Below are 21,256 nucleotides of genomic sequence, written 5' to 3' on the forward strand. Positions count from 1 at the left end.
TGACAGCACTTGCAAAAGTTACTTTGTTGCATTATAACCACCAGGAGCCCTGGTGACGCAGTGGTTAAATGCCTGTACTTCAGCCACTCACTCAAAATCGCAAGGTTGCGAGTTCAATACCAGTGAAAGGGCTCAAGCTCGACTCAGGCTTGCATCCTTCCGAGGTCACTAAAATGCGTACCGAGATTGTTGGGGGCAGCTAGCTTACAGTTGTAAACTGCTTAGACACTGTTAGTTCAGTATGAAGTGGTATATAAATGAAGCTGTTTGTTTTTGTTTGTTTATCTCCCCTCCACTGAGGCCAGCGGCCATACTGGCTAGGGGATTCTAGGAGTTCTGGTCTTAAAAGTAACTTTTCCAAGCTCTGTTGATGATTTATATCTTCTTGGGCATTCTGGGACTTGGTGACTTTCCCCAGCTCTGGGCTTTGATCAGATTGTGCAGAACACTTCATATGACCCAATGTTTACTTATTCTTTCATTCAATTGGGTTGTTTTTGCTGAGGCACTAGTTCTGAAATTCTATTTCAAGTTCTCTTGCTTCATTCAGGTGGGCAACCTATTTTCATTCATCTGGTAACTCTATTGAAGAATATTTTGGGTTTAGGAATGCCACCCTCAGTCACAATTAGGTGAATGGAGATAAAAAGGAGATATTGGCTTGTCAGGTGCTGAAAAATAAGGAGGGAGGCAGATTGATAGGGAGAAAGAGATGTCTTCTCATACAAATCAGATTTCCTGAGTGTAGATTAGCCATCCGACCTACAACTCTCACTTTTGTCTCTCAGCAGGTTATAAGCAAACTCTTCAAAAGGCTCTCATTCTTTATCCTGGGGCACCAGAATGACAAGCTCAAACAGAGGATGCAAAAGCAGCAAACTTGGCAGAAAATGAGAGCATTTCCCATATTGATCTGTTGTAATGTATTTTCCCCCCTGCCAGTTAAACACAATTGCCTCATCGGGAGTTTCTATCTTCTGACAGAGAGATGCAGTTTAATTAGTACCCCCCACCCAATGGGGGGTCCAGGTAAATTAACTATTGGCTGCAGTTAGAAGATATGCAAGGCAGTCCATATGCTAAAAATGACATGGAAGAATAACTCAGATCTCAAGCAGAGAGAGAGAGCAGAGCAGAGCAGAGCAGAGCAGAGATGGCTCAGTCACTGAACAGTCATCTTGACTGGCTTATCTTGTGCTAGAGTGGGGTGAGGAAATTTTCTTTCTTCCTTCCTTCCTTTCTTTTTATTTAAAGTATTTCTGTATCACTTCTCAACCCCTAAGAGCTCCCAAATAAAACCTAACTAAAACAATACAAAGAAAAAAAACATTTTAAACATATTAAAACACTCTTCCATTATCCCTAAAAGTAGCCAGTAAACAATTCTAGAATCCAGTTTTGAAACAGTTAAAGAGCAATTGCAAACATGGAATGCTATGCAGAATAGGACTGTTTGGACTGACTGCTGGAAGCTTAAAAGAAATAGGGCTGGCCTAACATCCTTGGGTAGGGAGTTCCACAATCAAGGCACAGCTACAGAGAAAGCCCTGTTACATGTATCCACTATCCACTAACGTAACTTCATCAGATGCTGGGGCACACAACAGGGCCACCTCTGAAGATCTCAAATATCTGGCAGGCTTATATGGGAGGATGTGGTCTTGGCCCCAAGCCATTTAGAACTTTGTAGATGAACACCAGCACCTTGAACTGAGCTTGGAAGCAAATTGGAAGTCAATGCAGTTCTTGAAGGACTGGTGTTACATGGTCTCTTAAAGGCACAGTTGGCACCAGTCTCACTGCTGCACTTTGCTGCTTCTGAACACTTTTCAAGGACAGCCCATGTAGAGTACATCACAGTAGTCTAATTGTGAGGTAACTAAAGCACTTTGGCCTGATCTGCCTTCCCAAATAAAGGATGCAGGTGGTGCACCAGCTGAAGCTGGGCAAATGTGCTCTTGGCCACCACCGCAACCTGGCTTTCCAGGAGCAGCGCTGGATCCAAGAGCACCCCCAAGCTACAAACCTGATGTTTCAGAGGGAGAACAACCCCATCAAGAACAGGCTGTGATCTCAATCCCAGGTTAGTTTCCTACTGACTAACAGCACTTCCATCCTGTCACTCCATTCACCCACATCCAGTCTCTTACTGGATCCAGATAACAATTCAGTGCTACCACAGTCTCCTTGCTTGGCATCAGTTGTAAAGGAGAGATAGAGCTGGTTACCATCACCATACTGATGACACACAACCCCAAAGCTCCAGATGACCTCTCCTAGTGGCTTCAAGTAGATGTTGAAAAGTATAGGGGACATTGTTGACTCCTGTGAAACTCCACAGGCTAATGGTCAAAGGGCTGAACAAAAGTCCCCCAGCTGGGAACATTGAGCCAAGACAGATCAGAACTACTTCACAGGGATGCCCCCCAAATCTGATATAATAATACAATAATAATAATAATAAAAGTTTATTTATATCCCACACCTTGAGGTCAATCGGGAGGGCTAACAACAATAAAATACAATACATTGTAGATCAAAATTCCCTCCCCCCCTTAAAAAATTATTAAATCAATTATAATTAAAACCAACTAATTAAACAACATTAACACATACACATTATTACAAGACAAACAAAACAAAACAAAACAAAACAAATAAAACAGTAAACTACGGTAGCATTTCCTGTTGGGAAATGTAGTTCTTTCTTGAGGATCATTAGAAACTCAGAAAGTAAGCAAGATTGTTTAATCTCACTAGCAAAGCTTACTCAGCAGAAAAATGATGATGATGGGCAAGCAGGAATAAAACTTTATCTAGCTCACTCCTCTCCTAGCCACGTGTCCCCAATAAAAACACACACTCACTTGGTTAAAAGTGAAAAAGAAAATAAGTTTACTTACAAAATCATGTGTATGAAGAGATACACAGGTCTAGCTTCATGTTGCAAGAAAAATGAGGTAGAAAAAGTAGTCTCCATGCATCTTAAGAAGGATGCTATCCCAGCATCTTCTCAGCTCCAGGCATAGGCATGCTGATTAGTTAGTAAGCAAGTTTAGTAATGGAGTCTCATCTCTGCTGCTTCTTCACCCAAGAACAAAGGTAATTAGGTGTCCTCATGGTAAACAGGAAATGAGAGTAGGATGTGAGGAGGGGTTGTTAATAGCAATAAAACTACCATTGACATGCATTCCTAGAAAAGGTCTTGGCCTAAAAGCATCATAGAGATATAGTACTAGAAAGGCTTAGCATGCGAAGTTGCTATATCCCAACATTTCCAAGGAGGACCTTGGGGACTCTCATAAGAACAGGGTTCCTGAGGCCAGGGTTATCTATTCCGGAAAGGCTCAATATCAGCTCAATGACTCAAAAAATAAAATATCATGGTTAATGGTATCAAATGCTGCTGAAAGAACCAGAGGACCAATAGGGACTCACCCCCAATTCAACTTCTGGTGGAGGTCATCCACCAAGGAAAGCAAAGTGAAAGAATGGAAGGCTGAGTAAACCTGGAGCCCTGCAGGATCGAACTCACAATGTTTTGGCTGCAGTACCAGCATTTATCCACTGCTCCATTCATTGCTCCATGTAGTCTCTGGAACAGCACAAAATAAGCTTGCTCTTTCTTCCACATGACACCCTTTCAAATATTTAAATGGCTATCATGTTACCTCTTAACCTTCTCTTCCCCAAGTTTAACATACACAGCTTCCTAAGACACTCCTCATAGGGCTGGTTTCCAGAACTTACTTTGGGGTCGTGATTTGAACATTTGACTATGATCAGGGGTTTGATTCCATACTCAGCCATGGAAGCCCACTGGGTGACCTTCAGCAAGTCAGACATGCTCAGTTGCTGAAAACCCCATGATAGGGTCATCTAAGGGTCACCATGAATCAGAAATTGCTTGAAGGCACACAACAACAACAATCATACTTTGGAGATATTGTGAGATGATAGTCCTCATTAGAAAGGACAATAATGCTCAACAAAATTGAAGGCTGCAGAAAAGAAGACTACCACATTATAGGAGGATAGACAGTCAAGGGAGCCACAACCTTGAGTATGCAGTGCTAGAGCAGAGCAGTTAATAACATTGGTCTTGGAGGTTGTAGGATAGCCACAAGTTGAACCCAACTTGATGACAATTAACAAAGTGTTTCTGGGCTTAAAAGTGCTGGCACCATGGCTAGACTGCATATGTGCATCCCTATTTGTCATGCTTAAGCTAGCTGCTCCATCTGTATTATGCAACAAAGCTTCTGTGGTCAAACCTAACACTGCATCCTGCCCATGTAGTTCCAGCACTCAGAAATCCTACTATTCAAAATGAACAGAGACATCTCTGTCAACAACTACTGTGGTAGTAACTTGGCATTGTTGACAACTTATTACTCTATGTATTAAAAGATTGTTGCTGCATAAATGAGAGCAATAACTCTGCGGAGCTAAGAGTTTGTCCCTACCTTGTGGTAATTTATTATCCTATTATCACTCCTTGCAAACCGCTTGTGCTCAGCACTTCCTCCCCTATTGCTGGTTCTGAAATACTGCAGCACTTTTGCAAAGCTGAACCGATGGCAGTAAATGGCTGCATGCACTAAAGCGGAATTAAAGCCTTTTATTTGGGGTGATTTATGTGAGCCACACATGTGAAAGAGAAGGCAATAAAAATCACCATCAGCTTGATTTTATTTTCTTCTCCTTCTGTAACACTGGCAATGATTAGTTGGCATATTAAATAGGGGACATTATGATTTTGAGATTCCCAAATAAACACCGACAACCTAATAAAGCTGATAAACTAAATAGCAACTGTCAAAGTTATTATAGCCAACACTTATGTCAACAGGCAGCTTAATTGGCCAGATGCTTGTCACTGCTTTACACCTGATGGAACAAAGGGATGGCTGTTGTGCCATATGTTGTGGGCAGAGGAAGGAGAAAGGGTGAGATCTCACATAGAAATGGAGAGTGATCATGGTGGAAAGCCATGTACAGAATCATAGAATCATAGAGTTGGAATAGACCGCAAGGGCCATCCATTCCAACTCCCTACCATGCAGGAAATCTCAGGTCCCATACAGACAGGCCAAAACAAAGCTGCTTTGGGACACTTTGGAGGTATGGTGTTTAAATGTTGCATGCCTCCTAAGAGTCTGGAAGCTGCGCCAAAGCCACGATCCAGTCATAAGGACTGGAGCACAGCTTTGGCACAGCTTCCGGACTCTTAGGATGCACGCCTCATGAAACAGCATACCTCCAAAGTGACCCGAAGCAGCTTTATTTTGGCCTGTCTGTATGGGCCATATGTCAAAGCATCCCCGACAGATGTCCATCCAGCCTTTGTTTAAAAACCTCTAAGGAAGGAGACTCCACTACACTCCGAGGGAGTTTGTTCCACTGTCAAACAGCCTTATTGTCAGGAAGTGCCTCCTAATGTTGAGGTGGAATCTCTATTCCTGTAGCTTGCATCCATTGCTGCAGGTCCTAGTCTCTGGAGCAGCAGAAAACAAGCTTGTTCCCTCCTCAATATGACATTCCTTCAAGTATTTAAACAGGGCTATCATATCACCCCTTAACCTTCTCTTCTCCAGGCTAAACATCCCCAGCTCCCTAAGTCGTTCCTCATAGGACATGGTGTCCAGACCCTTCACCATTTTAATCACCCTCCTTTGGACAAGCTCCAGTTTCTCAACATCCTTTTTAAATTGTGGTGCCCAGAACTGGACACAGTATTCCAGGTGGGGCTTATCAGAGCAGAACAGAGTGGCACTATTACTTCCCTTGATCTAGACACTATACACTCGTCCCCCGGGATACGAACGCGCCGCGTTACGAATTTTTCGGGTTACGAAAAAAAAATTATTAATTAATTATTTCCGGGTTACGAAGGTTTCCCCGGCTTCCGAAAAAAGTTTTGGTGCTTTTCGGCGCTATTTCGCACCAAAACGCGGCTTTTCCCCATTAGCGCCTATGGGGATTCGGCTAACGAAAGACTTCCGGGTTACGAAAATGGCGCCGGAACGAATTAATTTCGTAACCCGGGGGACGAGTGTACTTCTATTGATGCAGCCTAAAATCGCATTGGCCTTGTTAGCTGCCGCATCGCACTGTTGACTCATGTTCAATATGTGGTCTACTTGGACTCCCAGATCTCTTTCACATGTAGTTTCATTCAGCCAGGTGTCCCCCATCCTATATCTGTGCATTTCATTTTTCCGCCCTAAGTGCAGTACCTTACATTTCTCCATGTTGAAATTCATTTTGTTAGCTTTGGCCCAGCTTTCTAATCTATTATTTATGCAGCACAGCTCCTAAAACAAGGATTTTCCAACTCTACGATTCTATGATTCTACCATCCACAGTATAACCATCGTAAGTGTTAGAACAGAATCTTGCTTCACCTGATAAACAATGAACTGTCTGACAAAGCAACAAATCACCCTTTGTGTATTTTGTCAAATGGCCTGAAATGTCATCTCTGTTTTAAGTGTTCACTATATTTTTATATCAGGCCTCCATGTGGCAGAGTGTCAGTCAACTTCTTCTTGGAAACACTGGTGGGTTACACACCGCCATTTAGTACGTAATGAATACATACTAGGGTTAGGAAGGGGCGGTGCTTCCGCACCCCCCTAACCCTAGTACGTATTCTGTACGTACAATATGGCGGCGGCCGTTCCACACAGCCGCCGCCATATTTACATATCGGACGCTGTGCGTCCACATGTGTCACGGCGTCTATGACGTCGCGAGTCCGCCCCTGGCGCCTCGCGACGTCATAGAGGCGCCGCTTAAAGAAGCTCCATTTTGGAGCTTCTTTTTCGGTCCGTGTGGGAGCCGTGCGGTGTGGCTGCTGCGGCTCCCGCACGGAACAAGTGGCGGCGGCGGCAGGCCGCCGCAAAGCGGTGGTCTGTAACCCGCCACTGTGTTTAAAGATAGTGTTCTGGCTAGAAACTGCAGAAACTGGGAACTTTACAGACTCTACCCCTGTCCTCACTTGAAGTTTTCCAAGTTTTGTTTATAATGATAAAGTTCAGAATAAAACCTGGGAAAGCGATTGGTTTGAATGGGTCTTTCTTTGCAGGTGTGAAATCTGATGAGCATAGCTGAGGAAGAGGAATATCAGTGCAGAGTGAGTGCCATCTGATAAACATGGCAGCTTTACTAATCAGATCAAGTGCTCATTTGTTGTTGCATTGAAGGCTGATTTCTGTTTTCATAGTGTAGCATATTTGCCTTGATATATGGATGTGTTTACGCTGTGGGAAAAAATAATTGAATGGCTGCCATGAAGGACAGAAGTCAGACTTTCAGGCACTTGGCCTTAAACTCTAAAGCAGTGGTTCTCAACCTGTGGGTTGGGACTCCTTTGGGGGTCGCCTAAGACCATTGGAAAACACGTATTTCTGATGGTCTTAGAAACTGACGCCGTAATTTTATGGTTGGGTATCACCACAACATGAGGAACTGTATTAATGGGTTGCAACATTAGGAAATTTGAGAACCACTGCCCTAAAGGAAACAGAAGAAAATCATTAGGAGACTATATTTCAGTGAGATACATTGGTCAGAACTTGTTGGTGACTTTTGCTCAGGTAAATTATCAAAACCCTATGAAAATCATGTGGTTGCCATAAGTTGACAGGTGGCTTGAAGGCACACACATGCATAAACGCGCACGCACGCACACACACACACTTGTCTGTTATGCCCAAGGCAGAGGTGGTGGCAGGGAAGTGGCAGTGAAAGCTGTGGAGATTATCACATGAGGGACAGGGTGTCATTGTCCCGTCCATGTCCCGTCCTTCCCACCCAATCGTGGGAAGGGCTTTCACACATGACCTGGCAATGACCCAGCAGGAAAGCGCCAGTGAATGTGCAAATCACTTTCACTCACAAGCAAGCTGAACCTGTCATTCAGCCACCCAGGAAGCCCAAATGAAAGTGATAGCACAAATCACTTTCACATGAAAGTGGGCTGAAAGGCACTTTCAGCCATTAGCACAGCTGTCGTTTTAGCCGTCACACATGTTTCAGCTCTCGTAAAGGGATGGGATAGGGAGGGGATCGCTCCACTGTGATCCCGTCCCTATCCCATCCCTGTGCGATAATCCCCTGTGGTTGTGAGAAGAGAAAGCTGCCCAGCTATCTTCCAAGCTGCCTGGTAAGCCAGCAGGACACCTTTCATTCCTCATAGATGAAGCTTTGCTGCCATGACTCCATGATTATAGCACCCACAACTTACTTTACTTTACATTAACTGCAGGGGTGAGCAACTCTCCAAGGAGAGGGGTCACATTAGCCCCCCAGGAGAATTTAGAGAGCCATACCCCTGCTGTATCTCCCCACAAAAATAAAAAATAACATGGGCAATATTTCCTATCAGCTACTCAGTTTAGTATACTTGCATATACCTTTAGTATACCTCTCCTGGCCTGATCCCACCTCCAACCTGATGAAACATCATTAACTCATTCTCAACCCTAGCAGAATGGGATTGGATAATTCTACAGATCCCGCCAGTGCCTGGTCAAGTAAGTTGGAGGGTAGTTATAATCATGGCAATAGTGTCACAATCATGACTAGTGACTGTGGATACAGAACAGTTACAGATTAGTAAATCTAGGTAACTGTTCACTGTTTATGATTGCTACTTGGTCATGTTTTGACAATATTGGCTAGACTATAATCCCCACCCCACCCACATTTTACCAGGAATCAGCTGCACAGGAAGAAGGAGATCCATTCCCCCAGCAATTGGAGAAGGTAAGGAGAGATTACTTATACTGGCCTATATTGTTCGCCCCCAAATACTCTCTAGGGAGAATGGAGGGTATTTTCCCCATGTTTTTGCCACTCTCAAGACATTTTAGTACAAGGTAAGGGTTTTTTTTCCAAACAACAGTTAGTGACCTACTGTACATCTGTAATATCCTTCAGCTGTTCAGATTTGGCAAGGACAATCCTGATTGATCCTCAGTTGTCCCACTTTTTCAGAGGCTTTTAAAGTGTCCCAGTTTCTCTGTCCTTCTCCCCCTTTCTCCCTTTGTCCTCATCTTCCCTCCATTGCTGAAAACTGAGCTCAAAGCGCAAAAGTACAGTCAGACCTCCCCTTATACGGGGGATCCATTACAGCCCCCCCTCACCTAAGGGGAAAACCGCATATGCTTGTGCCCCATTGAAAACAACGGGGCATGTGCACCATTCATTTAATTGTACTGCGGCTTCAGCATAAATTGAAAGCTGCATAAGGGAAGCCCACATATGTGGGGGCAGCCATTCAGTTAGTTTGTATGCCATTAACTCAGTGGGGGAGAGGAAGAGGAAGGGGCTGGATTCTTGCCCTTCCAAGTAGGCTCATGCAAAAGCAAAGGGCTGCACCTTCTCTTAGCTCATGTGTTCTTCCTTGTCATTAACTTTGGCCAATCCGACCACTTTTGCCAATCTGGCCACATGTGTCCTTGTTTTCATCTGTGAAATATTGGAAGGCATAACTTCCAGGTCACTTCCTGTTAGGAAAACAAAAAGGCTTTTTCTGGGCTCTAAATAACCCAGGGGGACACACACACACAAATGTCTCCCCATACCATCTAGAAGTCAACTGTGGGAGTCTGGCAGAAACATCCCTGTACTATACATCCCTCTTCATATAAGGCTAAACCCAGGGGTATAAAATTATCTCACTGAATAACTGAGGTCTACAGAAGGGCATATAAGGCCTTCCCAGAAATAACTAAGAGATGCTCTTTTTTTAAAACATAGGTTTGTGTAGCAGCACAAGCTCATATACTGGCACTGGAGACAGATAATGTCAGCAAAAATGTTTAGAAATAGAAGTTCAAATTTGTTCTCTAGAGTGTTTTCTTGAAAGCACATGAAAACTTTTAGCCACTGATAATGAAACCTCTGAACTATTTCTCTTACAGACTCGATGTCTTCCAAAATGATCATTTAATAAAGATGCTTTACAAAGGACCATCTGCTATATGGTGTATTTCCAATAAACCCTGCCATACATCAAGCTACAAACAGAGTTTTTCCTTTACTGGGAAGGCTGCTTAGTGCACCAGACAGTAGCATAAATCCTGCAGTCATTTTATATAACAAAGCAAATGAATTCCTCTTACTCTGCAAATTAGCTCAAGACGGTAGGTATCAGTAATTGATATTTATTTACCAAAAGCTTCCCAGAATGTTGACAGCATAATCACTATGCAAATTTCACAACAATTACAATTCATAATAATTCATTCACCTCATCAGTATACATAGAGATCTTCCATGATAGAAGACCTCTCCTCTTTTAAAGCTAAAGGAAAATTTGCATACACTGATGGTCTTATCTCCTTAAATCTCAAATGTTGCATTGCACTGCTTTACTGTGTATGAGACAGAAAGAGGAGGAAGAGGTAGAAGCAGGAGAAGTAGGATGGGGGAGTTGCAGTAAAATGATGACAGTGATGTTTCCCCTTTGGATGACAGAAGGAGCCTGGTAGCACAGTTAAATGCTGGCGCTGCAGCCACAAGGTTGTGAGTTTGATCCCAGGGCTCCAAGGTTGACTCAGCCTTCCATCCTTTCATAGATACCCAGCTTGTTGGGGGCAATTGGCTTATGGATTGTAAACCACTTAGAGAATGCTGAGCTCACTGATAAATGGTATAGAAATGTAAATGCTATTGCTATTGGATGATAGCACTGATTGTACCACATAGAGTGGGCAACAATATTCATTTGTATCAATAACAAAATGCTGTCAGAGAACTCTTAAAACTGACATTTATAGGCTGCAATTAAGAAGATTAGAAAATCCTCAAACTGGCTGTTGAACCTTGAGATATGTGACAGCGGTGCTAATTGAACAGTGGTCAGAGTTCAGCCTTCAGGGATCTATGATGATTTTTCCTAGAACCCCAAGAGCCAGAAACCAGATAAGATACACATTTAGAATTAAGATTCTGAGCCAAGAAATTAATTCTGGGTACCAAACACTCAATCCTTCCAAATAAAAACCCTTTCTACTACTTAACCCACCCCCTTTCCACCAGGTGTGAGACTCTGCCTAAATTTGAAAACTTGTACAAACCTCTCTGTTATCACCAAGAGCAAGAGCTTCCCATTGTCCCCACCTCTACCATTTCTTTCTGTCCTATTGCTGTGGCCACCAACTGTGGGGACTTCCTGGGTACTTGGGTGAGATACTATGTCACTTATATCCTCACCAGACACCACCCCTCTTGATTTACTGCTGCCACCACAGACATCATGTCTGAACTCAGTTTTTATAATATGTAGGGTTCCTGTAAGCTAAAAGCATATAAATACAAAACCCAACACCCAATTAACAGAATACCTTATTAACTTTATTAACAGAATACTTTAATAAACACAATTTACAACACTTTATTACAATACTTTATCAACAATTTACATTATTAACAGAAGTTGAACAAAACAGATTGATTATTTAATACATTTAGAACACAGCTCACACTGTCGCACACACTCTTCCCCTAACTAATTCAGACTCTTGAAGACAACTCATTTATTCCTAAACTTGACTGATTGACTGACTGAGGGGCTGTGCAGACAGTCCCGAAGGGGCGGCCTCCAGCTGCCCCTTTTACAGCCAGATCTTTTTACAACCATATGCTGCGGCCCTGATCTGGCCTTTGCAGGGCGCAAAAAGAAGCCACAAAAAGCAGCTCCTTTTTGTGCCCTGCAAAGGGCGCAATAGCCATGACACTGTAGCTTTATGGTGCTCCTTCGGCACTGTGCCAGAGGAGGCCATGTGGATGCAGCACCAGAGGAGTGCTGTGACACCATGCACAGTGTAGTGTGGTACATGCCGTCACACTGTCCTGGAGAATCATAGAATCATAGAATCATAGAGTTGGAAGAGACTGCAAGGGCCATCCAGTCCAACCCCCTGCCATGCAGGAAATCCAGATCAAAGCATCCCCGACAGATGGCCATCCAGCCTCTGTTTGAAGACCTCCAAGGAGGGAGACTCCACTACACTCCTAGGAAGTGTGTTCCACTGTCGAACAGCCCTTACTGTCAGGAAATTCCTCCTAATGTTGAGGTGGAATCTCTTTTCCTGCAGCTTGCATCCATTGCTCCGGGTCCTAGTCTCTGGAGCAGCAGAAAACAAGCTTGCTCCCTCCTCAATATGACATCCCTTCAAATATTTAAATAGGGCTATCATATCACCTCTTAACCTTCTTTTCTCCAGGCTAAACATCCCCAGCTCCCTAAGGCGTTCCTCATAGGGCATGGTTTCCAGACCACGTGCATCGTGTAGATGCTATGTCCCAACTCCGCCCCAACCCGACCCAAACTGTTGGTCTGCATAGACCCTGACTCTATTAACCCTAATCCTCATTTAACTTACTCCTTTCTTCTTTTTAACTATCCTAATTGTCAGGACCATGTGCCACACTGGTCTGAAAATGACTTGGATGTGGCCACTAGGAGGAACTGGAACAGAGGTTACAACAGTTCAAGTTGCAGGTGCATGAGTAAGCATTTGGTGAGTTGTTTGTCATGGGAAGTCTAATGCAACATGCACAGTAGGTGAAGTCAGCCAGCAGTGCATTATGCGCAATATTATGATGCAACAGGTACTGGGTATGAAACCAGCCAGATTTCATTGGTGGCATGGTTGTCACATAACTTCACAGAAGACCACCTATAAAAGGGGGAATATGGCTATCTCTGTTGTTGGGTTGTTATGGTCGGTGGTTGGCAAAGCACTTTGTTAGTTTGTATAGCTGTGAGTATTCAAGACGGCTGTCTGATACTCTGTGCAATCTTTGTAAACAGCTTGTGACAAAGATTAAAAAGCCCTCGCAGTGAGTGAAATCTCGCTGTCTGGAGATTTATTTCCTCAGCATCTGGAGCTGAAAGCAGCAGCCTGTGTGAGGGAGGAAATTTGCTGTGCAGCTGCAAGCTTCGCAGAGGCTTTGCTCTTCGCAGACCTTCTTCTAGGTGTCCTGCCTATGTGCATCAACTCTGCATGTGGTCATAGGGACACAGCTAGTCACTCTACACACTCCAACACTAACTGCTTAACTATTTTTTGAACTGTCATCCCAACTATCATTCACCAACCTTAATCAATCCCCTTCAGACATTTGTCCAATCACCAATCCAGCCGAGTTTGCATGGGCCAAAATACTCTGGGAGCAGCCTAGAGTATGAACTGTAAGCAGCTGACCAGCATTGAAATGGAGGCTTCTGGAGGAAAAGGTGATTAAAAAAAAAAAACCATTTTAAAGGTGTTATACCATGGATTCAGTGCTGAACTGGCTGAACAACATCTGGACCATTTGCATCATAACCAGGGATTGGGCCCTGCATCATCCCATTCAGACTGGTTTTATTTGATCTATGAACATGAACACTATGGACATTAGAATCATAGAATAATAGAGTTGGAAGAGACCACAAGGGCCATCCAGTCTAACTCCATTCTGCCATGCAGGAACTCTCAATCAAAGCATCCCTGACAGAAGGCCATCCAACCTATGTTTAAAGACCTCCAAGGAAGGAGACTGCACCACAATCTGAGGGAGTGTGTTTCACTATCGAACTGTCAGGGATTTGAAGGGTTAAAACACAGCACACAGGGAAATGCTTGATGTGTGTGTGTTTGGCCATTAGCATTCAGCAGAGTGGCAAGGCTGATCAGCACAGCTGAAGCTCATTGGCTCAAGGATACTTCAGTGCCCAAGTGCACGTAGCCATGGATGATGAAACCATGTGTCTAGATTGCACAGGAGACACATGACATGGTTACAACACCTGAACTCACTGGGTTTGGGAGACCACATGGTCTGGAGGCTATATAAACCCAGGGGTTGCAAGGGTGTGGTGTGGGTTTGTAGAAGGAGTTGGATTGGTATGGTTTGGAGTTTTAGAGATCTAGTTTTGTATAATAGCACTGTGAATAAAGAGCACTTTGGGAGACTTAGTTTCTCTGGTGGTTTATCAGAAGAAGCTATAGCATCGGTTTGCTGTGTGTCCCCGGAGGTTCCTGCATTGCTGCAGTTCCTGGAAGACATCCAGTTGCTGTCATCCCAACTTGGACTTTGGAACCATGCTTCGGCTTCTGGAAATTTGCCAGATCTGCTCCAAGGGTCTGATTTAACCCCAGGACTCGTTTGAGTTGCTGACAGTGGTTGTTGGACCCCAGCAGTTGTGCTGACAGAAAAGCCCTTACTGCCAGGAAGTTCCTCTTAATGTTGAGGTGGAATCTCTTTTCCTGGAGCTTGCATCCATTGTTCTGAGTCCTAGTCTCTGGAGCAGCAGAAAACAAGCTTGCTCCCTCCTCAATATGACATCCCTTCAAATATTTAAACAGGGTTATCATATCACCGCTTAGCCTTCTCTTTTCCGGGCTAAACATCTCCAGCTCCCTAAGTTTTTCCCATTCTCTAACCCAGTGCTTCCCAAACTTTGGTCCTCTATGTGTTTTGGATGTCCACACCCAGAAACTCAAGCTAGTATGGTCAGTAATCAGGAATTCTGGGAGCTGAAGCCCAAAACATTTGGAAGACCAAGTTTGGGAACCACTGCTCTAACGCCTTTCTGACAATTTACTTTACCTTATACACAGAGCATACCTAAATAAATCACCTTAATATATAGTAAATTAAACAACATTTTACACCAAAGGGCCATAACATCAAACACCACCATTCTTTCTTTGCTTCAGAAGTATAATTTTGCAGGAGGATGGCATTTTGCCACAGTTTGAAACTAAGAATCAAACAGCTTTGCTTACCTCCCTCAAATTCTGCAGAGATCTAACAATAAATTCCAATAAAACTCTTAATAAATCGTCTGACCACCTCTGTAATGCATGACCAGTCTAATGAATCAGCAAAAGCTGCTCCACAGTTTCAGAGGTTACAGCAAATATGGCCACAGCTCTAACTGGTACTCACAATCCTGTTCTCAGTTGTTCTGTGTGATGATAAGCCATTACCTTTGCAAACTGGAGCATTTCCCTCATCCAGGGATGGACAGCAAGCAGCTCCCACAGATACTCAGATTGAATTCAGTTCTGAGTTGCCATTTTTTTTTTTTTTACTGTAGTATCCTGAATACTCTAAAGGCACCAGATCCTGCCTGTTTTTGGAAGCCAAGCAGGGTCAGCCTTTGTTTTGGAGACTGCCAACCGCCCCCTCCCCCCGCCCCCACATGTTGTAGGATATATTCTAGAGAGAAATCCTGGTCAAATCACGTAAGAAAACCCTATGAAATTAATGTGGTTGCTATACGTTAGCAGGCAGCTTGAAGTCTCTCTCTCTCTCACACACACACACACACGTACCCTTTCACTGTTTATTTGCACTAAAACAAGGTGCACAGGGAACACACATGCTTTTTTTTTTTAAAAGAGTCACCCTCCCAGAAACCCCCTAGCAGTGCCATTCTTCTTTAAAATGCATTACATACTCCCTATGTGAAGGACATTTGGATCAGGTCCATTCTACCTGGAATCATACATCAATATATGCCATCTCCCACTGTTCATAGAATGATAGAGTTGGAAGAGACCACAAAAGCCATCCAGTCCAACCCCCCTTCCATGCAGGAAGACACAATCAATGGACATTCAACCGAGGGCCATCCAGCCTCTGTTGTTTGCTTTGTTGTTCATAGTAGGATTCATCCCCACTCTCATTTTTTAATTCATAAGTTACTTGTAATTTAAACCACTGAACAATTAGTAATATGAGTTGTTTAATGTCTAAACAGAGCCATTTTATGGCCTTTTAATGATGCCTTCATGCCCCTTGTGTGTGTGTGTTTTTTTTCTTTTATGATTCTTTGTTTTTAGATTTTTGCCCCAAAGCTATATACATTCACACCAATACACAAACAGTGAGTGGTATGTGGAACTCTGAATTTGAAACTGCACAGATGGTACAATTTTTAAAGAGTTGTGCATAAGTTGGAGTTGTGCATGATTTGTAGCTTTGCTTTCTAAAACAAGGAATTCATTCAAAACTAGATTTACAAGAGGATTTCCCCACCTTTCCTATCCCAGGTACTTTATTTTTCAGAAAAACTCAGTGTTTAGGAGTGCATCTGCCAATGTACTGCCACAATGGGGAGTGCCATCTGTGGTGGGATAGCAAATAATCAGATTTTGAGTTCAGTGACATTTAGAGGGGTACATGCTCCCTTTCCCTATAATCAGAGTGATTCCACACATAAAGCCTGGCCATCATCATGATCATTATGACCATCATCATGTATATGATGCCATCAGTGTACAATAGTGCTTTACAAGTAAAAGGAACAACAACAACAACAACCAGAAACTTTTTATTCAAAAAAAAGTTTTTATTCAAAACTAAGATTATGCACATATGAAATGAAACAACCAAGTCAAGTAAGCCTTAAGTAAGTAAACAAAGGGGTCATTTCCACTATGATAAACTCAGAATCCTGATTCGATGTATATGCCCCTACTTCCCACTGGAAATCAATTCTGATCCTTATTGGATCAATTCCAGGGGAAATAAAGCAGAGCAAACGCAAAAAGCCCAGGGTTTTTTGGTATCAGTTATTTTGAGATTCTTTTGAGAAAAATTGGTTGTGACGCAATTCTTAACAGTGGGAACGACAGATCAGAATTGATTCTTTTTGAGGGGATGGACAGACAGCAGAGGGGTGACATTTGGACAGATCCACCATTCCCCCCCCCCCCCCCGCCTGTGTACTTGTGTGAATGTTTTTTAAAAATAAAATTTATAGAATATGTGATTTTTTTTTATTTTATAACTACTTGCAAGGCAAGTAGATGGAAAAATCAATCAATCAAAAATTCTATATTTTATTTATTTCATCCTCATCCTCTGTCTTCCTTCCTTCCTTGCTTGGCTTTCCTGGTGCCTGCTCGTTGTCCCCGGCCTTGGCTCTGCCTCCCGCAGCTTGTGCTCCATCGCCAGCTTCCCCCATCTCCGGCTTGAAGTGGCGGCAATGAGGGCAGAAAAAAAAACCTGATTCAAGTGGCATAAAAAAGATCCCCTTTTATAGTGAGAACGAGGGATCTTTTGAAATTGGTTACAGATATGGAGCGGATCCAAATCATAACCCGTGTTATTCTACCAGTGGGAATGAGCTTAAAAACGTTTTAAATCTTCTAGAGATCTCTTGAAAGCTTCTTGCAAAATGCGTTCAATTTTTTTATAATCCCAATTTGATGTCTGTGCCTTTTTGAAAATATATGTATTACATTATCTTACTACTGAACATGCAGTTCAGATGATTATTTACAGATAACTTTAAAATGATTCATACACACACTCTCAGACACATACACAAACAGGTATAGAGGAACAACTAATGTAAATATAACACAGTGTAATACAAATTATCCAAACAGAAATACAAAAAACAATGCAGCATGATATAAAACAATCAGACAAATACACATAACCAAAACATACACATTATAAAATAATATTAAACTACAATTCCAAAAGCTTTGGAAAACAAGAAAGTTTTTAACTGAGATTTTAGAACAATGAAGGAAGGAGCAGTCCACAGATGTCCCTGAGGTTTACCTCAAGAGTGTGACAGAAGTGATGAAAATGTGGAAATCAGTGGGATTTACCAATATGTTGGCCCATCATTTAACAATTGATTCAATTGTCTAACTGGCAGAATTCAGATCTATGAGTTGAGACTAACCAATAGGATTCAGGTCTATATGTCTTCCTTTGAGGTGCGGGACCTCAGACCATAATTTCACCTACAGATTGCTCAAGGCAACTGTGAATTGCAGGAAAAGAAGCCTTGTGCATTTGCAGCTGGGATGTAGTAGAACTTCACTGATGATAAAATATTTTACCTGTACCACATTATATGCCAGTTTTCTTGTCCACTTTAAATGCCATGAGGCTCATATCTTCTAGTGAAAGCTGGGGTTGTGAGAGAGACCCTTATGCTGTAGCAAATACAACAGTACTATAAAACACACTGCTGCCAGCCACCCCTGCAAGAATAATAGTTGCTGTTATGCAATGATTTATGTTCTTTCACAGCCCTTGTTCATCTAAATGGGGCCTGCACAGGAGAGCCTCCGGTGTGATTGTGTGTGCCCTTTGGTTGTAAACAATCCCCTTTGCTCATAATATAATGTGTACAGTAAAGAAGAAAGAGGAGAAGAAGAAGAAGGGGAGGAAGAAGGGAAAAATATAAATATTTGACAATGCACATGGGAGGAATCTTGGAAGAAAACTAGCAAAGGGATGTAAACACAGTGCACATTTTTATTTCTGCTGGAAATGTCAACCATATAATGTTCAAATACAGCCTTGATGCTTCTGGTTCTGCATGGTCTCTTAGAGTTGTACGGAAACTGACGGTCTTCCAAACGACAAATGGGATGGGTGGATGGTTTGTTTCTTAACAGAAATGGAAGGCCACAAAGCCAAGATGTTGTGGGAATTTGCCTATATACAACCCTTCTGTCAGGACCAGGACACTTGAAGAAGACCAGCCAACCACACTTCCATCATTCCTGGGCCCAATGGTTGGTAAGAGTCAATCTTCCACTAGTTCTCCCCTGCACTTGCACTTGGGATCTGCAGTTGTGCTGAGCATTCAATGGGTGACATCATGAAGGTACAGTTAGCTTGCCATGTCCACAGATTCTATATCTACAATCATCCATGACCTGAAGTATTTTTTGAAAAAATAAAAATTTCAAAAAGCAAACCTAGATTTTGCCATTTTATACAAGGGACTCCATTTTGCTATATACATTGTGTATAATGGGACTTGAGCATCCATGGATTTTGATATCGGGGGTGGTGGTCCTGGAACCAAACCCTAGTGAATAACAAGAGCCTACTGTATGAGGCCTCTTATATTAAAGGAAGACATATAGGTCTGAATCCTATTCGTTAGTCTTTCTTAGATTGTAAGCCTGAGGGCAGGGAACCGTCTAACTAAAAGATTGTATGTACAGCGCTGTGTAAATTTACAGCGCTATATAAATAAAGGTTAATAATAATAATAATAATAATAATAATAATAGTCTCAACCAAGAAGCCTGAATTATGTTGATTTAGACCTACTGAATCAAATTGTGGGTCAACACATAGGAAATTCAACTGATTCAATGGGTTTACTCTAGTTGGGAATAATAGGATTTAGGCCACAAAGTCCAGCCCCAATAAGCGCTGACCCATTGAATGTTGATTCAATGGGTGATGAGTCAGCATTTATATAAGCTGATGAGTCTGCACTACGTGAAATTATCAAGAGCATTCAGGGCAGGTGTACTTTATTTCAGAAACATTAGGAAGTGTAAAATGGGTAACTTAATTAAAAATCTCAGAGCTACTATACTTCTTCTCCACCCCTAACTGAATACTTATTTTTGAAAGCGTTTTCTAACAAAATTCATTTAATAAATATAGTAGGGTTCGAAGTGTGCATTTTAAAGCTAGTTTTCTTCTCCAAAACATGCATTTTAAACACATTTTATTGCATTTTGAGCCAAAAGCAACATTATAACATCTGGTTAAGAATGCAGTCTGAAGAATGATCATGTTCTGGTCTATACAGTAGTCGAAGAAGCCTCATTTATAGCCGAGTTTTATCAGGTCAGTTTGCATCAAAATTCACAAATACCAGTTTCCTCAGGATGAGGGAAGCATGCATGATTCTGGGCTCCATTCTTTCTTAAACACTGTTGTTAGAGGTTAATTCAACATTATTCAAACACCATAGAAACATTTATCCTCCCAAGGAAAGACTTTTAGTGCAAAAAGAATGCAATATATAATGAGAGTATGTTTTCACAGTTGTCATTTTTATTTCCCTTTTACTAGTCAGCACTTTATACAGAATGAGAATATAAAGACTGCAACTATCTGCTAGTTTTAAAGATTGTAATTCTGAAAAAGCTTAGGCACAGTTGATGAGATCAATAGGCCTGAGGTATGCAGTTAAGGTCTACCATTTCATTGATTTCTATGGGCATGTTGCTGTACCTGCTGTAGATCACTGAGCTCAAACTATATGGTTTAAAATAATAATAATAAAATAAAATCCCTGTTGAATTTTTAAAATTAGTGTTTCCAAGTAACAGTAGTTGAAGGGCCCTATTTTTTAAAAAACTTCTATCTGTTATTTTAAAGCTTGTGCTTGAAGTCACATAGGGTAATTTCCCAAAGGTGGCTGAAGGCCTGTTGAGAGACCAATGGGGTGTCTATGGAAACTTCATGTGGGGATGTAGATGCCTCTTGAGGAGTGTTCTGTTAGGAGAGGGAATTGGTTGTTACAGGTGGTTGTCAGAAGGAATCGCTGAGGAACTCAAGGGTCCCTTGATTTAGGGATGTCAACAGTCTATCAGTTGTGGTTTTCTTACATATCTCTTAGTACCAAGTGCATGTTTTTCCTGTCCTTATTTCATATCATAGAATCATAAAGTTGGTAGCAACCCCAAGAGCTATCTAGTCTTACCATGTAGGGATACAAAACTAAATCACTCCTGAGAGATCATCTTTCAACCTCTGATTAAAAACCTCCAAAAAAGGAGAGTCTGCTTCATTCTGAGACAGTCTGTTCCACTCTTGAACCATTGAGAAATTCTTCTTTATGTTTAGTTGGAATCTATTTCCTTGCAATGTGAATCCATTGGTTCAGGGTTTTTTTCCTGGAGCAACAGAAAACAAGTTCACCCCATCTTCCACATAATATCTCTTAGATATTTAAACATAGTGATCATATCACCTGTCAAATTTCATTTCTCCAAGCTAAATATACCCAGCTCACTAAGATGTTCCTCATAGGCCTGTTTTCAGATCTTTTACTCTCCTCTAGATACATCCTTCTTGATATATGTTGTATATGCAGTTTTCCTAATGTACATATTTTAATATAATTTCTTCATGTATGCATTTTTGTGCATTTTCTCATAGACTAAAGCATGTTTGGGTGCATTTTTCAAAAACATTAGTTTATTAGCTGTGCTGTGAATGATTTAAGGGGAAGAGAAAAGATCTGGTGGCTTTTATTTCCTCCTAGATCACAATTATAGCTGGATGGTATCTGGGCATCTTGGTCACTAATAGACCAAATGGTTTAATTCTTTACAAATGAACTGAACTAAAATTTGCCCTCTCACCTAGGGATGCCATATCCCGGTGGCCCCCGGGACAAACCCGCTTTTGGGGCCCCCTGCCTGCCCCGGTCCGGTTCTCCCCCAACCTCAGCCTT

The sequence above is a fragment of the Sceloporus occidentalis genome, unplaced genomic scaffold (assembly GCF_023333645.1).
Source record: "Sceloporus occidentalis isolate IW3139 unplaced genomic scaffold, rSceOcc1.0.p SCAF_1, whole genome shotgun sequence".
NCBI lineage: Eukaryota > Metazoa > Chordata > Lepidosauria > Squamata > Phrynosomatidae > Sceloporus > Sceloporus occidentalis.